Raw genomic sequence first — 24094 nt, forward strand, 5'->3', positions numbered from 1 at the left:
GTATTTGAAACTTATATCTGAACTGTAACTTTCAAAAAGGGTGATATTTTCCTTAGAATTTGTAATTACGTGGGGATTTATCGTGTTTCTCATGGAGTGTTTCAAGTATTTAATTTCTTTTCTTTGATTTTACATTGTGGTGTTCCCCTCCCTCCATTTTGCTTTATGGCGTAATCATTTCATTGTTACCCGGCCTTGATCTTCTTTTTTCTCGCGTGGGTACGCTGATCATTTCTTTGTTTATCTGGGGTTGGGTTGTTATTTATACTCAGTGTGTATGGATGTTTTGATTCGCTGAGTTTGGTACATGGAGTTTTCAAATTTTTTCTTCGTCCATGTGATTTTGATTTAGCCTCTTTTCGGATTCTTCTGATTTTATTCTTGGTTTTTGGTTTGTTTTTATCAGTGATTGAATTTTTGATTTTGGGGTCGGTTTTTTAGTTAATATATTATCTTCAAGGTAATAATAATAATTTCGTGTGGCTATTTCTAGCCGAGTGCAGCCCTTGTAAGGCAGACCCTCCGATGAGGGTGGATCTTCAAGGTGATCCTTACTCTCTTATTTCTTGTACCGTTTCATGTGACCTATGCTTAATGTTATGTTTTTCCTTCGTGGGTTTATCTCTCCACTGGTAATTTGCATAAATCTTCACGTTGATTCTGAACCCATGACCCATCTACATATTTTGAGACTTCAAAATTATAAATTTACATAATATCATGTACATAAAATTTATGGAATTAAATGATGTTACTTCGTGCGCCAATTTAATTATATATACAGGGTTATTCACCTAACATGTTACACGCAAATAAATTCTAAACCATTAAATATATCAGCATTCTGTTTTCATATTCGTAAATGGTACGCAGGGTGTTGTAAAATATCGTGCTACTTAGTCTCATGGGGTGATTAACAACCGAGATATTGATACTAACTTCATATTTTTAAATGGAAGGGCACAAATTTATACAGCTGACTTAAAAGTTCATCTGCGTACAAGTTCAAATATGCAAGTATTTTCATAATAGGACAATTCATTTTTGAGATATAAATAAAAACAGCCTGCGCGGTTTTGCATGCCGCATCAGACGGCGTGAAGTCGGGCATGGACATATTGAGGCGCAAGCTGCTTCCTGGCCTTGATTCCAGCCACAGAACGGATACCAGGCATGTACTGTAAACATAATGTGACGTACCGCAACATACCCTGGGTGTGCAACGTTATTGTATGAATGGCGAACACACAACGGGGAAGGGAGATTAAAGTTGTATTGTTTTGTTTTGACATGTAATAGGCTGCGCTCAGTTTAGCGTTTTATCTGACGGATGGGAATGGGAACGATTTGGAAAGAAAGTCGGCCGTGGCCTATCACAAAGGTACCTATCCGGTATTTGCCTGGTGTTGAACATGGGACACCATGGAAATCAATGTCTGGTTGGGCGAGGCAGGACTCGAACCTACGCTCTCCCGAATGCACGCTACTGCAGTCGCGCTGGAGCTCTGCGGAGATTAATGCGTGTAAAATAAAACATAAATAATAGTGTTGCTGCCATCTCACTAGGATAAGCTCTGAACATTTGCTTTTCCAGAAGGAGCTCTTCCGGTGTTTTGCGTTATTTTTATTTCTCAACTCAAAGAGTAGTATGAACTGTACATTAAAACCAGTGACAATTATAGCTTTCGTTATGTTCCTTTCAAGGCAAAGTACTTATTTTATTCGTTTAAAACACATCCTCTTTCTGTCCTCTCATGTGTTCGCCTGTCATACACACTTTGCAAACCCATCATATGTGTACGAGGTGCTTACATGCCTGGTACCCATTCTGTGGCTGAACTCACTCCCAGAAAACTGCTTGCGCCTCGATATGTCCTTGCCCGACTTCACGCCGTCTGATGCGGCATGCAAAACAGCGCATGCTGTTCTTATTTATATCTCAAAAATGAATTGTCCGATTTTGAAAATACTTACATATTTGAACTTGTACGCAGATGAACTTTTAAATCAGCTGTATGAATTTGTGCCGTTCCATTTAAAAATATGGAGTTAGTATCAATATCTCGGTTGTTAATCACCCCATGAGACTAAGTAGCACGTTATTTTACAAGACCCTGCGTACCATTTACGAATATGAAAACAGAATGCCGATATCTTTAATGGTTTAGAAGTTCTTTGCATGTAAGATGTTAGGTGAATAACCCTGTATAGTTTCAATATTTTATTTCAGCAAAAGTTTTGTTTTATTATACAAAAGTTTTCTTATGTCCTCATAAGTAAATTTGATTTTGTTACACTGTTCCTAATATTAATCACAATTTTAATTTAAAGTATACAGTTGTCTTAATTCAGTAATTTTGCACGGCACTATACTGGTAATCCTGTTCCTTTTTTTATGGGGCAGGTTTTCAGCTCTCTTCCCTAAATGTCTCCTTATTCGTGGGTAAGTTTATTTCAGTGTTTGGAACATGTTTTAATAATTTGCTTCTTCACCCTGTCCTTCCCCCCTTCTCGTAACTCCTATTGCGTTTGATAAGCAAAGCGCTATTGCTGTAATGTGGGGTCATGTTGCATTATTTCACATATTCATTTAAAGCGCTGTGCTAACTGAGGCCCAGAACATTTCTCTTTTGGTCAAATGTCATAAAAGTGTATACTTCTTTAACGGTGCCTTGGTGTTAGACAGTGAAGTGAGAAGCGTATCACGCTAAGATAAATGAATTCCCACAGAAAATGGAACACCAACAAAAGGTCAATTTGTACTTATTTTATTTTAAAAATATTACTTTTACGGGATATTTCATTTTTAAACAGCGTCCTTTTAAAACGACGCCAGGCCTCAGGAGGTTAATATTGGTATGTTAACTCTGTACCTATTAAAGGATGTGACTGATTAATATTTATTTCAATGTCGGACGGTATTCGACACTTGATAAAGCACTGGTATGCGTGTCTGAATGTACAAGTTGACTCTTCCTAAGACGGTACTGCATTTTTATTTATGATACATGGCTGTTTATGATCTTTTGTAATTTCGTTATATTTGTTTGTATCTATAAATGTTTTCGGAGAGATTTCAGTTGAGAATGCATCGTAAATCTACTTAATGTGGTTCAATGAGGCTGTTTAGTCAATATGTTACTTCGGCATTGGAACAGAAAAGACGGCGAGATCGAAAATATTCCACGAATTTTAGCAACAAACTTTTCATCACTTACACAGTATATTATTCTGGGACTTACATAATGTGTATAATTCGTAACACTACCTTTTACCAAAGAGTGTACAACCAAGTTACAAGAAATAAAGCTGATTTTTAACTCACAAAGATCAGAATTAGAAGTTCAGTTCCTTAGCTACGTAGATACGAGTTTTCTCAAGAACCTATCCTGTTCTTCCACTCTTCTTTCATCTAAGTTATTAGGGAATTGTGGATGCTTGCCTCGAGTCGTGATGGAGATATTTAATAAATCGCAATAAACCGATGTGATACGAATAATAAGGACTTCCGAGTTATTTCATTCATGGCTGCATTACGTGACTAACCAAGCAGAAGAGACGAAATATGACCTACAGAGACAGAAATAGCCTTCTAGAAAGCGGAGTTCACCTTTCAATTAATGAAATAATCTTGAGGTTTTCTTCCAATGTCTCCATTATCGGATTCTGCGAAGATTTTTAAATTCCTGGTGATATTTTGATGTAGAATACCTACTATTCTATTTTCTACACGCTATGGGGATGGCTTTGCTGGCGATATGTAGTGTTTACAGTCCACTATGTCCTCTGGTTTGGGCTATATCAAATTTGTTACTTTCATTGACCTGTCTCACTCTCACCCTTGGCTTTGACAATATGAAAGTGACTGAGGTATGAGCGATGCTAGTAATACCATTCCTTATGCAGCCAGTCCCTGTTATGAATGGTGTGAAAATATCGCTCATAGAGTCGGTTGGTGCATGCATTTCAGTGGGCTTGGCAGACTGATGTGTAATAGCAGCGGCTGGCTCGGTGAGGAAAGCAACGGGAAACTACCTCACTCTTCATTTCCCTAGTACGCCTCTTCAGTGACGCCTACGCTATTTATGACAGCTGTTGACGGAGCTGCAGAGGATCAAACCAGCCTTCGGGCTGAATACCCAGCATACATGGACATGGGGCTCCGTATTTAGTGGGAGATTGAAAGTATCAATTAATTCATGCAACAAACACGAGGCTTCCTAACAAACAATCCCGCCAGTTACTGTGCGAAATCTTACTACCCTAAGCAGCTGTTTAATGATAATGTTTAATTTATTTTTATCGAGAAGGACGTGGATATTTCCTGCTTCTTATAAACCATCCCAACATTCACTTGTAGTTGAAATAGCGGAAACCACAACAAAAATAACCCACTTATCTTCGATATGGCAGGAAAATTACTACTGCTGTCTTTGTTTTAATTGTGCTTAATTTTATATGTAATAAGCGAGAAGGTGAAATGTTAACCAGACAGTCCAACAAAGCTTATAAACTAACGTTTAGGACGTAAGTGCGTCCTTAAATCCAACACAAGGTTTTTAGTTTCAGTTCTTATATGTCAACCCTACGTTTATAATATACATTGTATACAGAATTCTAGGTTAGGTAGTGTACACGTTGTGAGCATAGCTCTTAACGTTACTCTAGAAACGCGACGGGGAGGTCACCTAACATCTTATCTCATACTAGCTGATGTACCCGTGCTTCGCTACGGGATTCTCAGAAAGACTGACTTTGTGGTTTTCTTAACTGAAATCAACATAGGTCATTAAAAAAACGTAAGTATGAATGTAGCGATTAAAAGCAATGCTATCATATAAAATACTCGATCAAATGGAAAGCCGCACGTTTTATCACTTTTAACGAACAGTTCTGCGGTTTGATTTGCCAATCTAACAGTCCAAAGTTCCAGAGCTGGGATGACCAGGACGCAGATTGCCATGAACACTTATCTGCCATTATTCCGCTAAATATGCACACTGTTCATTCCAATCAGTGCCTCAGAGTAGGGATTGAATAGCCCGAATGCTATGATGATCCAGTGTGTTACGTACCAGTAGTATCAGAAAATTTATAAACCAGGGGAATGGCATGCTAAAGAAGAAAGTTATCTAACTCCCCAGCTACTTCCCATCAATATTCAGACAGGCAGTTACACTCTGTGCGACTGGGCGAGTTGACCGTGTGGTTAGCGGTGCGCAGCTGTGAGCTTGCATCCGAGAGATAGTGGATTCGAACCCCACTGCTGGCAGCGCTGAAGATGGTATTCCGTGGTTTCCCACTTTCACACCAGTCAAATGCTGGGCCTGTACCTTAATTAAGGCCTAAGGCACTCCCAACCCTTTCCTATCCCATCGTCGCCATAAAACCTATCTATGTCGGTGCAACGTAAATCAAATAAAAAAATACTCTGTACGCAGCAGTAATCCTATTTACCGGAGATGAGGGGCAACTGAAGACACAAAGCACATCACGACAAACAATGGTCAATGTAATGTTATTGTTGATCAATGTTATGAACTTTCTATATTTTTGGCCTTCACATTTAGTTTTCTTTCGACTCTGTGATTTGTAAAATATTTTATACCATAAACTGTAGTTTCATATTCTCCGACTTTACATACCGATTTTCATTAAATACTGTTTACCCATTTTCTCGTTAGTCGGCGCTGATATGTACTTAGTAACCAAAATACAAATTCATGAATATCTCTGTGATAATAGCCAGTACGGTAACAATGTATAAGACAAAATAATAGGAAATTTAATACTATATAACCTTCGTTATGTAGCATTCATCGATTACACCTCTAATAAGAAATATTTGAGAATTACATGTTAGGCCTTCCCCTGAACTACCATTTCACTCAGCGTCAGCCTATACTATAGCGACTTATTTCCTGACTTTGCATACCGATTTACATCAAGATAGGACTACTAATAACAATATTTGAGAACTAAATTTTAGGCCTTCCCCTAAACTACCATTTTTCTCAGCGTGAATACAATTATTGATAGCCTAGATTGTAGCAACTTATTCCCCAACTTTGCATACCCATTTTCTGTAAAATACGACCACTAATAACATAAATAGTTGAAAATTCAATTTTAGGCCTTCCCCTAAACTACCATTTCACTCTGCGTAAGTAAAATGATTTATAGCCTAGATTGTAGAGGCTCATCCCTCGAATTCACATACCGATTTTCATTAGACCACTAATAACATAAATAGTTGAGAATTCAATTTTAGGCCTTCCCCTAAACTACCATTTCATGCAGCGTGAGTAAAATGATTTATAGCCTAGATTGTAGAGGCTCATCCCCCGACTTCACATACCGATTTTCATTAAATTCTCTTCAACCGTTTTCTCGTGATGCGTGTACATACATACAGACAGACAGACAGACAGACAGACAGACAGACAGACAGACAGACAGACAGACAGACAGACAGACAGACAGACAGACAGACAGACAGACAGACAGACAGACAGACAGACAGACAGACAGACAGACAGACAGACAGACAGAAATTAATTACGGAAAAGTAAAAAGTGCATTTTCTTGTTACTATGGACATGACCGATACAGAAATACCATTATTTTCAAATTCTGAGCAATGTACAGACAAAACTCTTATTTTATATATATAGATGAAGACTGAATTAGGGAATTTTCACTGTGATGATAGCCCCGCTTGCATACCATCAGTCACAATCAGGTTGGGGGAGCTTTCATCATAATGGTAGACACTCACTCTCCACCTGCCTTTTTACATCCTCAGAAACACTGTCTTAGTGGTTTTTCCAACTGAAATGAACGTATATTACAATGACGTCAGTAGGAATGGCGCGATTAAAAGCAATGCTTTCATACGAAATACTCTATCAAAAGAAAAACAACATATTTCTCACTTTCAACGAACAGGACTAAGCTGCCGATCTAACGGTCCAAAGTTCCAGAGCTAGAATGACCAAGCCGCAGACCGCCGTGAGCCGTGAACACTCTTCGTCCCTTTTCGGCGGGGAGGGGTTCGAATAGTGGCGACTCCCAAGGCGAAAACTTTGCCCTTTAACTAATCCGTTTCCTAGGAGTACCCGATGAGTCGGAAAGTATTAAGTCACTACACCGGCGGCGGAAAAATCTATCTGGCTTTGAGGCAAATTTTTTCCTCCACTGCTAATTTGGAATTAAATGAATGTAGAATTTAATCAAAATGAAGAAGTTTTTTTTAAGAAACGGCTCTTTTCAGGGTTCAATGTTGAGTTATTTAGTGAATTGTGGTGCTATAATTTGAAATAGCCCTAACTGTTATTTCAGACCGGGCCACTGCTCATTCAAAACAGCGCGTCAGAGTAGGGCTCGAATAGCTTAAATACTATGATGAACCAGAGAGTTACGTACCAGCTGTATCAGAAAATGTATGAACCAGAGGAATGGGATGCTAAAGAAGAAAGTTTTCTAACTCCCCGGCCATTTCCCGCCAATATTCAGTCAGGCTATTATACTCGGTACGCAGCAGTAATCCCTTCTATCGGAGTTGAGAGGCAGCATAAGAGCGAAAGAACATCACAACAAACAAGGTCAATGTAATGTTATTGTTGATCAATGTTATGCACTTTCGATATTGTAGCCCTTCACGTTTAGTTTTCTTCCGACTCTGAAATACCACTCTTATCATAGTCGGTAACTTGAAACTGAATAAAACATAAGTGATCGGAAATTGTATTCTCCATAACTTTTGTTATATAGTACTTTTCGAAAGGACCAATAACATAGGTAGTTAAAAATTACATTTCAGGTGCCTTACCCTAAATTACAATTTCATCCAGGGTGAATAAAACTGTTTATAGCTTAGACTGTAGTTTCTTATTCCCCGACTCTACATACCGATTTTCATTCATTTCTGTGAACCAATTTTCTCGTGGCTCGGCGTTGATATGGACTAAGCAACAAAAATACAAATTCATGAATATCTGTGTTATCATAGCTGCTACGTTAAAAATGCATAAGACATAAATGATCGGAAATTTAATTATATATAACTTCAGTTATGTAGTATTTATCGATACGACCACTAATAACATAAATATTTGAGAATCGAATTTTAGGCCTTCCAAAAAACTACCATTTCACTCAGCGTGAATTAAATTATTTATAGCCTGGATTTTAGAGGCTCATTCTCCGAGTTCGCGTACTTTCAATGAGATACGGCCACTAATAATTTAAATATTTAAGAATTTAGTTTTAGGCCTTCCCCTAAACTACCATTTCACTCAGCGTGAATAATATTGTTTTGCCTAGATTGTAGCGACCTATTCCCCGACTTTGCATACCGATTTTCATTAAGTTCCCTTTAGCCGTTTTCTAGTGATGCGTGCACATACATACATACATACATACATACATACATACATACATACATACATACATACATACATACATACATACATACATACATACATACACTGACTGACAGAGCAAATGCAACACCAAGAAGGAGTGGTTCGAAAGGGATGAAAGTTGGGGAAAAAACAGAGACGGCACGGACGAATAATTTATGTTTATTTCAAACCGATATGCAGGTTACACAATGCGCACGGCATCGACTCAGTAGGATGTAGGACCACCGCGAGCGGCGATGCACGCAGAAACACGTCGAGGTACAGAGTCAATAAGAGTGCGGATGGTGTCCTGAGGGATGGTTCTCCATTCTCTGTCAACCATTTGCCACAGTTGGTCGTCCGTACGAGGCTGGGGCAGAGTTTGCAAACGGCGTCCAATGAGATCCCACACGTGTTCGATTGGTGAGAGATCCGGAGAGTACGCTGGCCACGGAAGCATCTGTACACCTCGTAGAGCCTGTTGGGAGATGCGACCAGTGTGTGGTCGGGCATTATCCTGCTGAAACAGAGCATTGGGCAGCCCCTGAAGGTACGGGAGTGCCACCGGCCGCAGCACATGCTGCACGTAGCGGTAGATATTTAACGTGCCTTGAATACGCACTAGAGGTGACGTGGAATCATACGCAATAGCGCCCCAAACCATGATGCCGCGTTGTCTAGCGGTAGGGCGCTCCACAGTTACTGCCGGATTTGACCTTTCTCCACGCCGACGCCACACTCGTCTGCGGTGACTATCACTGACAGAACAGAAGCGTGACTCATCGGAGAACACGACCTTCCGCCATTCCCTCATCCAAGTCGCTCTAGCCCGGCACCATGCCAGGCGTGCACGTCTATGCTGTGGAGTCAATGGTAGTCTTCTGAGCGGACGCCGGGAGTGCAGGCCTCCTTCAACCAATCGACGGGAAATTGTTCTGGTCGATATTGGAACAGCCAGGGTGTCTTGCACATGCTGAAGAATGGCGGTTGGCGTGGCGTGCGGGGCTGCCACCGCTTGGCGGCGGATGCGCCGATCCTCGCGTGCTGACGTCACTCGGGCTGCGCCTGGACCCCTCGCACGTGCCACATGTCCCTGCGCCAACCATCTTCGCCACAGGCGCTGCACCGTGGACACATCCCTATGGGTATCGGCTGCGATTTGACGAAGCGACCAACCTGCCCTTCTCAGCCCGATCACCATACCCCTCGTAAAGTCGTCTGTCTGCTGGAAATGCCTCCGTTGACGGCGGCCTGGCATTCTTAGCTATACACGTGTCCTGTGGCACACGACAACACGTTCTACAATGACTGTCGGCTGAGAAATCACGGTACGAAGTGGGCCATTCGCCAACGCCGTGTCCCATTTATCGTTCGCTACGTGCGCAGCACAGCGGCGCATTTCACATCATGAGCATACCTCAGTGACGTCAGTCTACCCTGCAATTGGCATAAAGTTCTGACCACTTCTTCTTGGTGTTGCATTTGCTCTGTCAGTCAGTGTACAATTCTTTTCAAATTCTGAGCAATGTACAGACAAAACTCTTATTTTACATAAGATGGCCTAGAATGAATACCTCGTATCTCACAAAGTTCTTCCTGTCCATTATTTCCCTTAAGACTAGTTCCGCCTTCCAGCCACATGCATGTAATGTTATTGTTGATCAATGTTATGCACTTTCGATATTGTAGCCCTTCACGTTTAGTTTTCTTCCGACTCTGAAATACCACTCTTATCATAGTCGGTAACTTGAAACTGAATAAAACATAAGTGATCGGAAATTGTATTCTCCATAATTTTTGTTATATAGTAATGTAACATTACATTGACCTTGTTTGTTGTGATGTTCTTTCGCTCTTATGCTGCCTCTCAACTCCAATAGAAGGGATTACTGCTGCGTACCGAGTATAATAGCCTGACTGAATATTGGCGGGAAATGGCCGGGGAGTTAGAAAACTTTCTTCTTTAGCATGCCATCAGCAGTCCATCAGAACAATGTTCGTTGTGTTCTTTTTCCCTGTACCGATGTGCGAAGGAAAATGAACCTTAGCGTACCGTACTGTAGGAAAGTATGTCTGCTTGACGAATTTACTGACTCTTAGAGTATAATTTTTATAAGGTTCATTTTCCTTTACTCGTAAGCATAGGAAAACAAACCCATCGAACATTGTTCTGATGGACTGCATATCCATGTGTGGCTGGGAGGCGTGACCAGTCTTAAGGGAAATAATGGATAGGAAGAACTTTGTGAGATACGAGGTATTCAATCTGGGCCATCGATATATAGATCATTGGATTGATTGTTTTTAATATACAAGCCCTATATTTATTTCTATTCTATTGTATTGCCGCTCACATTCAGTGCCGTTTTATAACTCTTTATGAAATTTCAGTAAATTGTTTTCGACATCCCTTTTACAAATGCGGTAGTGGACTCCTTGCATTTCATAATTAGAAAGAAACACCTTTACGCAAGTTGTCTGGGTTCGGTGCTGGAAATGGTAGTCAGGAATCATATGTGCTGTAAATTAGAATGTTCTAGTGCTGTTTTATCTGTTTTATTTAATGCTTCCAATGTCACAGTAGTGACTGCAGCCTGGATTGCCCTGGAGCATAAAGTAGTCTCTCGGTCAGCAGCAATGAATATAACTATCCATGTTTTCCCTCCTTCATACCAGGCAAGGACTTACTCAGGAATTTTTTTCGGAGCAGTTTAAGATATGGGGGCGGGGTCGTCCGAACACAAAAACTATGGTAAGAAATATTTTTACCTTCAAATAGATTTTACAGAATGAAAAGTGCAAAATTGTTTTAGAGCAGTAATTTTTACAACTCAACGGGTTAAGTGGAAACGTAAATTCGTAACGGTCTGGTGGGCAGCGCACGTTTTAGCGCGTGCGTACAATGCGAGGCAAAAATTACTGTCACTTGTTTAGTAATGGATGTTTCACTGTAAGTACCAAAATGTTTAGAGGTTTGATTCATTTTTAAAATCTTCTAATGGTTCGATAAGATGAAAATGATATATAAAGGAAAGGGAAGCACTGAAGATCCAAACGCTTATAGAGGCGTCGCCCTCAAATGTACGATGCTAAAGATCCTAACAAAACTCTTATGTCAACGCTTGACTAGCGAAGTCGATTCCAAACTATGAGAAGAACAATTCGGTTTTAGAAGAGGGAGGAACACGATACAGGCCATCAAGTGTCTACTGGATGATATTCAAGCAGGTACAACTAGAGCGGGAGACAAGCTGTACACCATTTTCATCGACTTCTCCAAAGCCTTCGACTCTATCAGCCGAAAAATCATAATGGAGAAACTAGACAGATTAATGAGAAGTAATGCAAGTCTCAGACGACTAATTCAGAACATACTGGCCTCAAACTGCATAGAAATTAGTGACGGAATAGCGAAGTCCAACCCAATTCAACAAAACACCGGTGTACTACAAAGGGATCAACTAAGCCGAGTACTATTTAAAATTGCTACGGTGGACATTCTAGAAGTAATCCCTGAAGAAACAAGCATATATATGTATGCAGACGATATCGTGATTGTTTCGAGGTCCAGCGAGAAACTGCAAGAGACACTTGACGCGTTGGTAAAGTGGACAGTCAACATCAATTAAATGAGGAAAAGACAGTATCAGTGACATTTAGGAAAGGAGGTAAAGCATCAAATTTTCATATACACGGGAGATCTCTAAGGAATGTATCGAACTTCAAGTATTTGGGAGTCACACTACAAACTAGACGTAATGTTTTCTGTACCCACATCAATGACAGGACAAATGCAGCAATCAGAGCCATCAACGACATACAGAATTTGAATAAGTTGTCTACCCAAACAGCCTTGAAATTATTTTTAAAAGTCTCACCAGTGATTACCTATGGCTTAGAAATTGTATGGCTGCATCTAAAAATGAAACAGTTCGAGCAACTTGAAGAGCGAAAGCTACGTTTCTGAAAAAGGCACTATGTGTCTCGAAGTATACGCCTTCAAGGCTTGTATGTGAGTTAACTCGCGAACCTTTCTACGTAGAGGATCTCCGTTGTCACCTACCGCTACCAACTACACCAACATATCTAATGATTTACAAAGACTGGCAAGGAGGAGGATATGAGCTCAGATACTTGATTACACGCTTTGTAATACACAGATTTCATTATAAGTTGTGTAAAACTAAGAAATTCCATCAACCAGACACGGACTGTGTATGTCAACGTTCTAGTAAGAGCTGTGGACATTATGAAGCCATGATTTGTACTTGTCGGCGCGAATCGAAAACAGCCTTCTGCAAAGATGACTAATGTTCTGTTATTAATGTAAATATCTTTTCGCCATTGGCTGCAATAAAATATATTATTTAATTCTTGCCGAATTATTTATTTATTTAAGATGAAAATATTTATTCAAATTGATTATTTCAATTTAAAATATGCCATATTTAATAGTTTGATCTTATGTATATATTATACATTAATTTCACTAATTTACAACTAAGATAAATAGAGTAAAGAAATTTTGTAAATGTTCCGTTGATTGGTCTTCTTTCAAATAGGCCTGCTTGGGACCACGCTTATTCAACCATTGAGCTTATCTTTGCCCACCATTGTCGCATCTTCTTCTGGTATAACTACCTTCTTTCTTCTGAAATAGGGGTTATTCTTCAAAAGATTTTCCTGAAAACCACGGACTTTCTTCAGAACCTGTTCACAGCCTCTCTGTTTAGTACAGCTCTTCTCAGTTTCCCTTAGACCTGTAGTACAGGCTCTCTTGCTTTGCTAGTAGGTGAATAGGGTGTTGGTCAGTCTGTTGGGAGAAGATCTTGTCACCTGATCATAGAAAACTATTCTCGTTTTCCTGGCTTAGTCAGAGAGCCTCTCTATCAGAGAATAGAGCTCTGAATTTTGACGTCTCCGCTATTTCTCAACTTCCAGTACCGGACCTAAAATCTTTCTAAGTACTCTCATTAACTGATTTCCAACTTCTCAATCAAGCCTTTTATGTTTAATGATAGCTACTCCATGGCTATTCCGGGCGAATAATGGTTGTGCTTTGGCTACATATTACATGACTGGTATAAGTTTTATTGTAGGTGTTCTGTGTCACTCAACAGATCAGTTCCAGCTTATTAACTCTCGCCGAGAGTTGTTCATATTTTTTATAATACTTTTAATTTTTCGAAGTCGCTTATAGTCAAAATATCTTTCATTTAGTATTATTAAAGTAGAATATAATTTTCATAAAACTTGCGGTTGTGTTAGTGATGTTATAATACATAACTCTTGAGATCACAACCAAACTATACCGATCGGAATGGCCACACGTACCTACTGCTATGGAGCGAAGCTCTCCATTACTAAGAGGAGTGGGTTCGAATCCCATCGTCGGCTGCCCCGAGAAAGTTTTCTGTGGTTTCCCATCTTCATTTCCAGGCAAATTCCTAGACAGTTCATATTCATAGGCCACAGCCGATTCTTTCCACTTCATCGCCCAAATTTAATTCACCATCATTTCATTTCATCTTCATTCGCTCCTGACGTAAAATTAGCGTCAGGAAGGGTATCCGACCGTACAATTATGCCGAATAATTTCATCTAACTTCATCCCAGACCCAGCATCAGGAAACTGGAATAAACGCCAGACATACTGTACATAACGATCGAACTATCACTGTTCACAATTAACAAGTTAATCGGTAATCAAAATCTATTGGATTTTGCACAGATTTTCGTGACTCTGGATCTGTATTACACCTGTTGGGTTTTCATCCAGAGAGAGATTCACTTTGCGAGCCTTCATTTTTGTGATTCTGAGTCAGGCGATGGCTTTTTGTTAATGGGCTTAGGTAAGGGTTTTACAAGTAAAGTTACTCTAAAGAACATTCGAAATAATCGAATAATATTTTTAATGGTCACGATGGACTGTTTAAAAATGTTTAATTTTCATTTAAAAGTGTTACCGTGTTTTTGTGGTAGTTATGCGTGAAAGAAGGTGCGGGCGTGAACGGGTCTCAAACTACGGAATCAAAGTTAATATAAAATTTAACAAGGTTATATTTTCTTTTCAAAAACAAAGAAATAACAAGCATGGCAGGTACAAAGTAGCAAATCAAAAGGGGAGTTACAATATTTACAGGATTTGGGCTTCGCACCCTGACTTTACACTGCTTGGGCAATCAGCTCAGTTTTACCCCAAACACAAGTTTCAACAGAGGGGCAGAAAACCCCATTCATGCCTAGGAGCCCTTGCTCCAAATTACACAGAAAAGCCTCCTCGAGGCATACAACACTCAATTTTCAAAAGAGCCACTCGCTCTCAAATTTAAGCCTCTCCCAGGCCACACCAAACTCCACCTTCAAGTTGTCCTCAACGGACATAAACACAGGGGTAAAATACCCAATCTACTGAGGTCTATTAAATGAAAAGGAGGTTAATTAAATGACCTCTAAAATACCAATTTGAGAGGAGGCGAACTTGCACTCCTAATACACTTTGATTAAGACCTACTTGGCACTAGGCCGTTAATACAAGGGCTAATCCCATACTAAAGAGGTGACTTAAGAAGAGAACAATTTGTTTTACATTAACGAAGAATAGGTTGAGAAAAACAAGTTCACCTCAAAACAATAGGAGTGGGAGCTCGAGAGGGTTAGCACTCTCTATCCCAGTATGTAACTTTAAAAGATAGTATATAAAAGGAGTAGTTACATTTAGGAAAAGGTTACATGGTGGAACGCTTAGAACCCGCGCCGAGAGTTAAACTGCTGAGCAAGCAAAGAAAGAAGTTATTAATCGGCCATTACCTTGTTGCTGACCGCTGCCGAGGAAAGAGGCGCTTCCCGCCTCCTGCAATGTACTTAATACACTGAAAGATGGAACAGAAGTGGCCCGGAGACCCAAAAATCAGCAGTTTATATCCTCTCGCGGAAGGTTCTAGGTGTCAGGGGAATGAAAACACCCTCCCACAAACTTTTTATTGGGTAGGATACAGCAACATATTCAAGTTGGGGGAAGATACCTACGATTGGTCAGAAATTAATAATAGAAATTCGGGATTGGTTAAATGCAAAACAAGGGGAAAGAGAGGGGTATACAGCCAACTTAAACAATAACTGAAAAAAAATTAGCAAAGACAAACATTTGAAATAAAAATTTCTCCAACAAAATAGTTCTTTGACTTCGCACTAGGGTGCACTATTGTTGATCTTCAGTAGTGTCCTCTAGAAGAGAAGGTTCACACTTCTTACTTCAAGCAAAACAAAAACACATCAAAAATGACACAGTTCAAAAACTCAAAATTTTCCACGTGGTGACATCTTTTGAGAAGGTAGCGAATTAATAGCGTATATAAAGTTCAGACTTCCTCCAGCAGAGGAGTTTCAACTGGCGCAAATTTTAAATTAGCGGCGTGGAGGTGTACCGCCCGGTACAGACCTACCCCCCCCCCCCCAAAAGTACCTCCAGGGGTGACCCTTAAAATCTGTTTGAAACAAGGTCCAAGTTATGCTGTGGATATGAAGATTGATTGCAGAAGCATTTATAAGATTTCTTAATTTGGTTTGATTCAGTTTCAAAATTTTGTTGTTGCCGGTGAAGTAAAGTCTTTATATTTGTAGAAGTTGAATTTCTGAAGATAAACTTTTAATACTTAGAGGTGAAGAAAAATTTTGCAATTGCCACCAAATATTGCTGTGGAATTCCCAAGTGTAGTCATTGCTTATCGTAACTGTCCATGTAGTTGATGTTGATTAAGTTGAATGGCCAGACCGGCCGTTGCAGCTTGCGTCTAAAGGGAGGCCGCTCGGACCCCTCAAGTACCCTGAGATACCGCTCGCCCGCACTATGAGGGGAGCAGAGGTGTTGAAACACGCCGCGCCCGCGGTGAACATATACAGGCTGCGGGCAAGTAGCAGGTCGTGCGCCGCGCATCAGCCTTGGCCGGGAGGAGAGCTCCGGCTCGCCGTGCACCTGACGTCCTCGCTGGAGAAGAGGGGGCCCGTCCTCTGCCCCAGTTGCTGCACGGCGCCGCGCGGCTGCGGGGGCACTGAATCATTAAAGCTAGGCGGCAGAATTGTGTTGGACCATCATCTTTTTGAGGGCACAGGCTTGGTGAAGAGATTGAGGGGTCAGCGGCGTGCAGATGTCCATGGCATTTAATATAATTCAGCCACAGTGTGTATTGGAGCAGGATACGGGAGCGTGGTAATGGCCGAGGCAAGGACAGGATGGCAGTTTAACAACTCGGGGGAGGTTTCACACAAATGCTTACATATAAAACAAAATATTATAGAAGAGGCAGAAAGCCTTAAAAGTGAAACTCAAACAAAAAATATAACCTTCATATTCCTTTCAAAATAATATGAAGCAAGTTAACACGGAAATTACACCGGTTTCACCTGTGACAGGTGAACCCTAAATATCCTCTCGGTGGCTGGATTGCTTACTAACAACGTAACTGGCGTAAGAAAATCGAGAATGATACAAGGCCCATGAAATCTGGGGGCAAGCTTGCCCGCGGGAACAAAGTTCTTGACCATCACCTGGTCACCTACATTCAAAGTGGTGGGTCTCCGTCCACGATCATACCTTTCCCTAACCTTTTCATGAGATACCTTAAGATTGGCTTTAGCCTTCTTCCAAAGATCTTTAATATTATCCGGATCTATTGTCTCGGGTAGAATGTCACTCAGAGACCAGAGGTTAGAGAGCGGCGAGTTGGGAACAAACTTGAACATCGAAGAAGCTGGAGTAAATTTATGTGATTCATGAACCGCCGAATTCAAAGCAAAAGCTAACCAATGCAGGGACGTGTCCCACCTGGAATGATCATCATGATGATAGGCAATAAGTGCGGACCTGAGATTACGATTAACCCGTTCAGCCAGAGATGGTTGAGGGTAATAAGCAGAAGTAGTTACATGAGAGATGGATAAGTCAAAACAGAATTTACGAAATAAATTAGATGTAAAAGCCTTAGCATTACCAGATACAATATATTGGCACGGACCAAAAGAAGCAAAAATAGAATTTAGGCAAGTAATGGTGGACTGAGCGGTAGCCAGCTTAGTCGGAAATAACCAGGAAAATCTGGTAAAACCATCTACACATACAAAGATGAATTTGTTGGCATTTCCCTTCGACTGGGGGAAGGGTCCTACATAATCAATATACAGGCGTTCCATGGGGCGCGATGCTTGATGCGAAGACAAAAGGCCTACCTTGGTGGACATGGTCGGTTTACTAAGCAAACAGGATTTACAAGCCTTTACTAGTTCACGGATTTCACCGTCCATACCTTTCCAGATGAACATTTCACGAATCTTTTCACGAGTTTTAAATATTCCCAGATGCCCCCCCAATGGGGTCTCATGATAGTATTTGAAGATCATAGGCACAAGGACAGCTGGAACGACAACCTTCATTATCTTGTCATGCCTCGAAGGGCAACATAAAACACCATTCCTCAGAACATAAGGGACGACATGTTCCCCAGAAGAAAGGGTTTCCATTATCGGAGCCAGCGTCGGATCTTCATGTTGGTATTTCTCGATATCCCTAAAGAGCATGGGGGCATCCGTTAAGATGGCATTAACATCGGATAGTATGGACTCGGGAGGTGATGAACTGTCGACTGGTTCTTGGGTCTCGACGTCGTTTGAAAACATACGGCTGAGTCCATCAGCGACAATATTTTCGGTACCTCTGATATGTCTAACATCAAACTGGAAGGCAGAAATACGGATGGCCCAACGGGCTATACGACCAGTACGACGCGGCCTACCTAAGACCCAGCTTAAGGCTTGATTATCTGTCTCCAGGTCGAATTTAACATGTTCCAGATAGAGACGGAACTTCTCTAAGGCGAATAAGACTGCCAAACCTTCGAGCTCATATATGGAATACTTGGCTTCTTGAGCCGACAAGGTCCTAGATGCATAGGCGATGGGTCGCCTCCCTAGTTCAGTCTCTTGAAGAAGGACTGCCGCTACTGCTGACGACGACGCGTCGGTTTGGACGATGAATTTCTTCGAGAAATCAGGCATAGCAAGTACAGGGGCATTACAAAGAGCTAATTTAAGGTCTTCAAAAGCGGCTTGTTGAGAAGGTCCCCACTCGAATTTGATGCCTTTCCTACGAAGAAGGTTTAAGGGGGCCGCTCTATTAGCGAAGTTAGGAATAAACTTCCTGAAGAAATTCACCATACCAATAAACCTGGCGATGCCTTTAATGTCCTTGGGAGGTTTAAAATCACGGATGGCCTGTGTTCTAGAATGATCGACAGCTACACCATCAGGTGACACAATATGCCCTAGGAAAGACATAGAGGGCTTAGCGAAGGCAACCTTGGACAACTTAACAGTTAACCCAGCTTTACGAAGGCGATCGAGAACTTCTCGCAGATGATCTAGATGTTCTTCAAAAGTCTCTGAAAATACGACGACATCATCCAAGTAGTGATATAAGTACTCAAATTTGATGTCGGAGAAGACCCTATCTAGTAGCCTAGTGAGTACAGCTGCTCCTGTGGGGAGCCCGAAAGGCACGCGGTTGTATTCGTATAAATTCCAGTCCGTGGCAAACGCTGTAAGGTGTTTAGACTCTTCGGCAAGGGGAATTTGATTGTAGGCCTGATTCAAGTCCAAGATAGTAAAGAACTTGGCCTTACGAAACCATGAAAAACAAGAATGAAGGTCAGGAAGGGGCACAGATTGCAACACCACCTTCCGATTGAGAGCCCTATAATCAATGACAGGCCTGAAGCCCCCTTGGGGTTTCGGGACTAGAAAAATAGGCGAGGAATACGCTGACTTAGAGGGCCTAATAATACCATCCTTCAACATCTGATCGATAATTTCTTTCAGAGCCTTCATTTTAGGTGGAGATAGCCTATACGGTGGAAAACGGACAGGAATCGAATCAGTGACCTCAATTTTGTATTCAATAAGGTCAGTAACACCAAGAGTATCAGAGAACACCTCGGGAAACGACTGACACAATTTGCGAATACTATCAGCCTGCTCCTCAGGTAGATGTCTAAGGTCTAACAACATCTCATCCTGGGTAGGCGAAATAGAAGAACATAATGCAGAATTACACTTTAGTAAAGGGATGTTACAATTAGAGGCAAATTTGAAAGTGCAAGACCTACTCTGAAGATCGAGCACAAGAACAGTGTGAGAAATAAAGTCCGCTCCCAATATAATGGGGCAAGACAAGAGCTTGGCCACAAACAATTTAACTTTCCATGTGAATTTAAAAATACGAATTTTGACATATAAGGAACCGAGAATTTCTAATGGAGAGGAATTAGCCGAAACGTATTGGATCGCCGACAAACAATAGTTAGGAAGCTTACAAACAGATTTCAATTTTGAATACCAATCAGCCGAAATAATAGAACAAACACTACCTGAATCTAAGAGAGCTGTTATAGGCTCGTTATTTAACACAATTTTGAGAAAGGGGACCGGTGCGGGGGTATCCGCCGCAATCCTAAGACACTCTTTGGGACCTTCAAAAGATAAATTTGAAAATTGCCCGTTCCCTGAATTTACAACCTGTTTACCAGGGGCTGAGTCACGGGAAGATGGATTAGTCGACTCAGCCGAAGCCACTAGTCACTTTTTATTATTGGCATAGGTAGAATTTGCACCAGAAGTTGAGCAGGAGGGGGTGCTATTCGAGTTTGGGCAATTCTTGGCGATATGTGAGAAAGCCCCACATTTAAAACAGCCTTGTGCTGAACCAGCTCCATTATTTGCCCTACTAGTTTTGACCAATGGACATTTATTGCGAAGATGGTCAGGCGACCCGCAAGCATAACATTTACGGGGTGTGACTGGTCGGCGAGGTGGAGGCCGAGTATTACGAAACGAAGGAGGGGGTTCTTTTGTCACACGCAAAGAATCGGCGTACCTAACTCCTTCCGCTGAGACGGCCAACGCTTCAAGTTCAGAGAAAGTTTGCGGGCATGCCGCGAAACACAAATATGACCTATAAGATGGTGAAATGCCTTCTACAATGGCTTGTACAATCTGGTCCTCAGGGAAGTGCAGAGCAAACACCCTAGTATAAAACTTAATGTCCTGTATGAAATCAGCCAAGTTTTCATCCAAGCGTTGTACACGGTAATAGTACTTCTGAATAAGGGAGGACCTGGCCCTAGCCGGGATGAAGTTAGCTAGCAAGTGGGCATGGAAATCCTCAATAGATGATTGCTCGGCAATGGCTCTTACGATTTTATCTGAGAGAATACCAATAGCATACGGATAGATAATTTGCAAAATTTGACATGGAGAAAGAGAAAACACAAGTGCATGATCCTGAAATTCAACCAGAAATCTTAAAAATGAAATTACTTCACTGGTGGTATTAACCGAAAACTTAGAGATACCTCTGAGCAACATTGCCAATGGATGAGGCAAGCTGCTAAACCCGGGTGACATAGTAGGTAAAGGTTTCAATGGCAAGGAAGTTAATTCAGAACGGATGTTACTCAACGATGCACGGCGTTCAGATTCGTTGTCCAATGGGGCAGAGATAGTTTGAGCAGCAACGGTTATCCTATTAACTTCTCCCTTATGAGGCTCTTCCTCGCTACCTACATTCACTGTGGTGGGTAGATCGCTTTTGGGAGGCACCTCCCCTGTTAACAATTGAGTGACCTTGCTAGATAATTCAGACATATTTTCCAGGAGCGTACTAGCTTCCTTCCTCTGAACGTCATTCAGTTTTAGAGACAACAGATCGTTAACCCTATTCGAAAAATGATATAGCCTAGCTTGCACACGCTTAATTTGATTAGGAGAGGGATCATTTTCATCAAAAAAACTAACTACAGAAGCTAGCCCAGTAATATTCTCGACGATCGTGGAAAGAGAGTCGTCAATTTCTTTCTCTCCCAAATTGGGGATGGAAATGGGCAAATCTAGGGACTCTCTAAGCTTATTTGTATCTACTGCAACCGTGCCTCCAGATTGCACATTTCTAATAGTCAATTCGTAGATCAACTCCTCCTTGCGCAAATAGTTAAGATGGAGAACATCGCGAGGGCCGGGCATGATGACAGAACAATTTTGAAAAAGTCAAAAAAAAATTCCAGCAACTGAGAAAATTGTTAGAGTTCGGAACAAAACAATGTTTAGCCGTCAAAAGGGGCTAAATTGAGACCCATTCAACCACGCTCTGCTACCACTTGTTACCGTGTTTTGTGGTAGTTATGCGTGAAAGAAGGTGCGGGCGTGAACGGGTCTCAAACTACGGAATCAAAGTTAATATAAAATTTAACAAGGTTATATTTTCTTTTCAAAAACAAAGAAATAACAAGCATGGCAGGTACAAAGTAGCAAATCAAAAGGGGAGTTACAATATTTACAGGATTTGGGCTTCGCACCCTGACTTTACACTGCTTGGGCAATCAGCTCAGTTTTACCCCAAACACAAGTTTCAACAGAGGGGCAGAAAACCCCATTCATGCCTAGGAGCCCTTGCTCCAAATTACACAGAAAAGCCTCCTCGAGGCATACAACACTCAATTTTCAAAAGAGCCACTTGCTCTCAAATTTAAGCCTCTCCCAGGCCACACCAAACTCCACCTTCAAGTTGTCCTCAACGGACATAAACACAGGGGTAAAATACCCAATCTACTGAGGTCTATTAAATGAAAAGGAGGTTAATTAAATGACCTCTAAAATACCAATTTGAGAGGAGGCGAACTTGCACTCCTAATACACTTTGATTAAGACCTACTTGGCACTAGGCCGTTAATACAAGGGCTAATCCCATACTAAAGAGGTGACTTAAGAAGAGAACAATTTGTTTTACATTAACGAAGAATAGGTTGAGAAAAACAAGTTCACCTCAAAACAATAGGAGTGGGAGCTCGAGAGGGTTAGCACTCTCTATCCCAGTATGTAACTTTAAAACATAGTATATAAAAGGAGTAGTTACATTTAGGAAAAGGTTACATGGTGGAATGCTTAGAACCCGCCCCGAGAGTTAAACTGCTGAGCAAGCAAAGAAAGAAGTTATTAATCGGCCATTACCTTGTTGCTGACCGCTGCCGAAGAAAGAGGCGCTTCCCGCCTCCTGCAATGTACTTAATACACTGAAAGATGGAACAGAAGTGGCCCGGAGACCCAAAAATCAGCAGTTTATATCCTCTCGCGGAAGGTTCTAGGTGTCAGGGGAATGAAAACACCCTCCCACAAACTTTTTATTGGGTAGGATACAGCAACATATTCAAGTTGGGGGAAGATACCTACGATTGGTCAGAAATTAATAATAGAAATTCGGGATTGGTTAAATGCAAAACAAGGGGAAAGAGAGGGGTATACAGCCAACTTAAACAATAACTGAAAAAAATTTAGCAAAGACAAACATTTGAAATAAAAATTTCTCCAACAAAATAGTTCTTTGACTTCGCACTAGGGTGCACTATTGTTGATCTTCAGTAGTGTCCTCTAGAAGAGAAGGTTCACACTTCTTACTTCAAGCAAAACAAAAACACATCAAAAATGACACAGTTCAAAAACTCAAAATTTTCCACGTGGTGACATCTTTTGAGAAGGTAGCGAATTAATAGCGTATATAAGTTCAGACTTCCTCCAGCAGAGGAGTTTCAACTGGCGCAAATTTTAAATTAGCGGCGTGGAGGTGTACCGCCCGGTACAAAAAGCATGGATGCGCGAAAACTTCAGTAGTCGGGACAAAAGTCTAGTAAGAAGCAAAGCAAAGAAAATTTATCTCCGTACAGGCCATGAAGGCTCTTGGAGAGCTGGAAGAAAAAGGCTTCAACTACCTCTAAACTCAGCCCTTGGTGCAGTAGAGTGGTTATCTCTACACCCAGCCACTTTTGCCACCAGGTATTAACCTGGTGTTTAGTTTTGGTGTAGGTTCAGAGCCATGTGTACCTTCAGAAGTGGAAACCTCGTTCCTTAAATATTCGACTTCCTGACGGAGATTCGAACCTACGTCCTTCCGGGTGAACCGAACACACCTTTACCGCCTCGGCCAGGCAGCCCGTGAATTCTAATAGTAACTTATTCATTTTCACATGGTTTGTTTGTTTGTTTGTTTGTTTGTGTGTGTGTTTGTTTGTTTGTTTGTTTGTTTGTTTGTTTGTTTGTCCAACCCTTATCCCGTTTCTCTATAGGGCCGCGTATGAGGTGAGATGAATCTGTCGTGGCAAGTTTTATGACCGGATGCCCTTCCTCACGTCAAACTCATCAGAGGAGTTAAGGAGATAAAATTGATATGGTATATGACAGTAGGAAGGGAGAGGGTGAAATCCGGCGCCTGCATATAGCCTACTTCTGTCGAATACCACCAAGGGGTCTGTTCAAGGCTTACCGTCACCATCCGACGGACGAATCACTATGAACAGCGTCATTTGACTCATTCGATATGAGCACTACGGAGAGGTTTGGAATTTAATCAAGGCTATTGGCACGCAATCTAGTGATTAAAAATTGTATACCATCACCTCCCATACCCTGCTGGCCAACATTCCGATGGTGAAATTTTTTCGACCAGCGGGACTCGAACCGGCTAACCACGATGTCAGACCGTTTAGATTTCAACGCCTTGACGATAATGGCCACCAGGCGGAATACATTATTAAATTTGACACTAAAAACTGAGTATTTTGTTTACAAAACGTATTGGTTATTTGCATTACTTA

Source organism: Anabrus simplex, chromosome 1, assembly GCF_040414725.1.
Source record: "Anabrus simplex isolate iqAnaSimp1 chromosome 1, ASM4041472v1, whole genome shotgun sequence".
Lineage (NCBI taxonomy): Eukaryota > Metazoa > Arthropoda > Insecta > Orthoptera > Tettigoniidae > Anabrus > Anabrus simplex.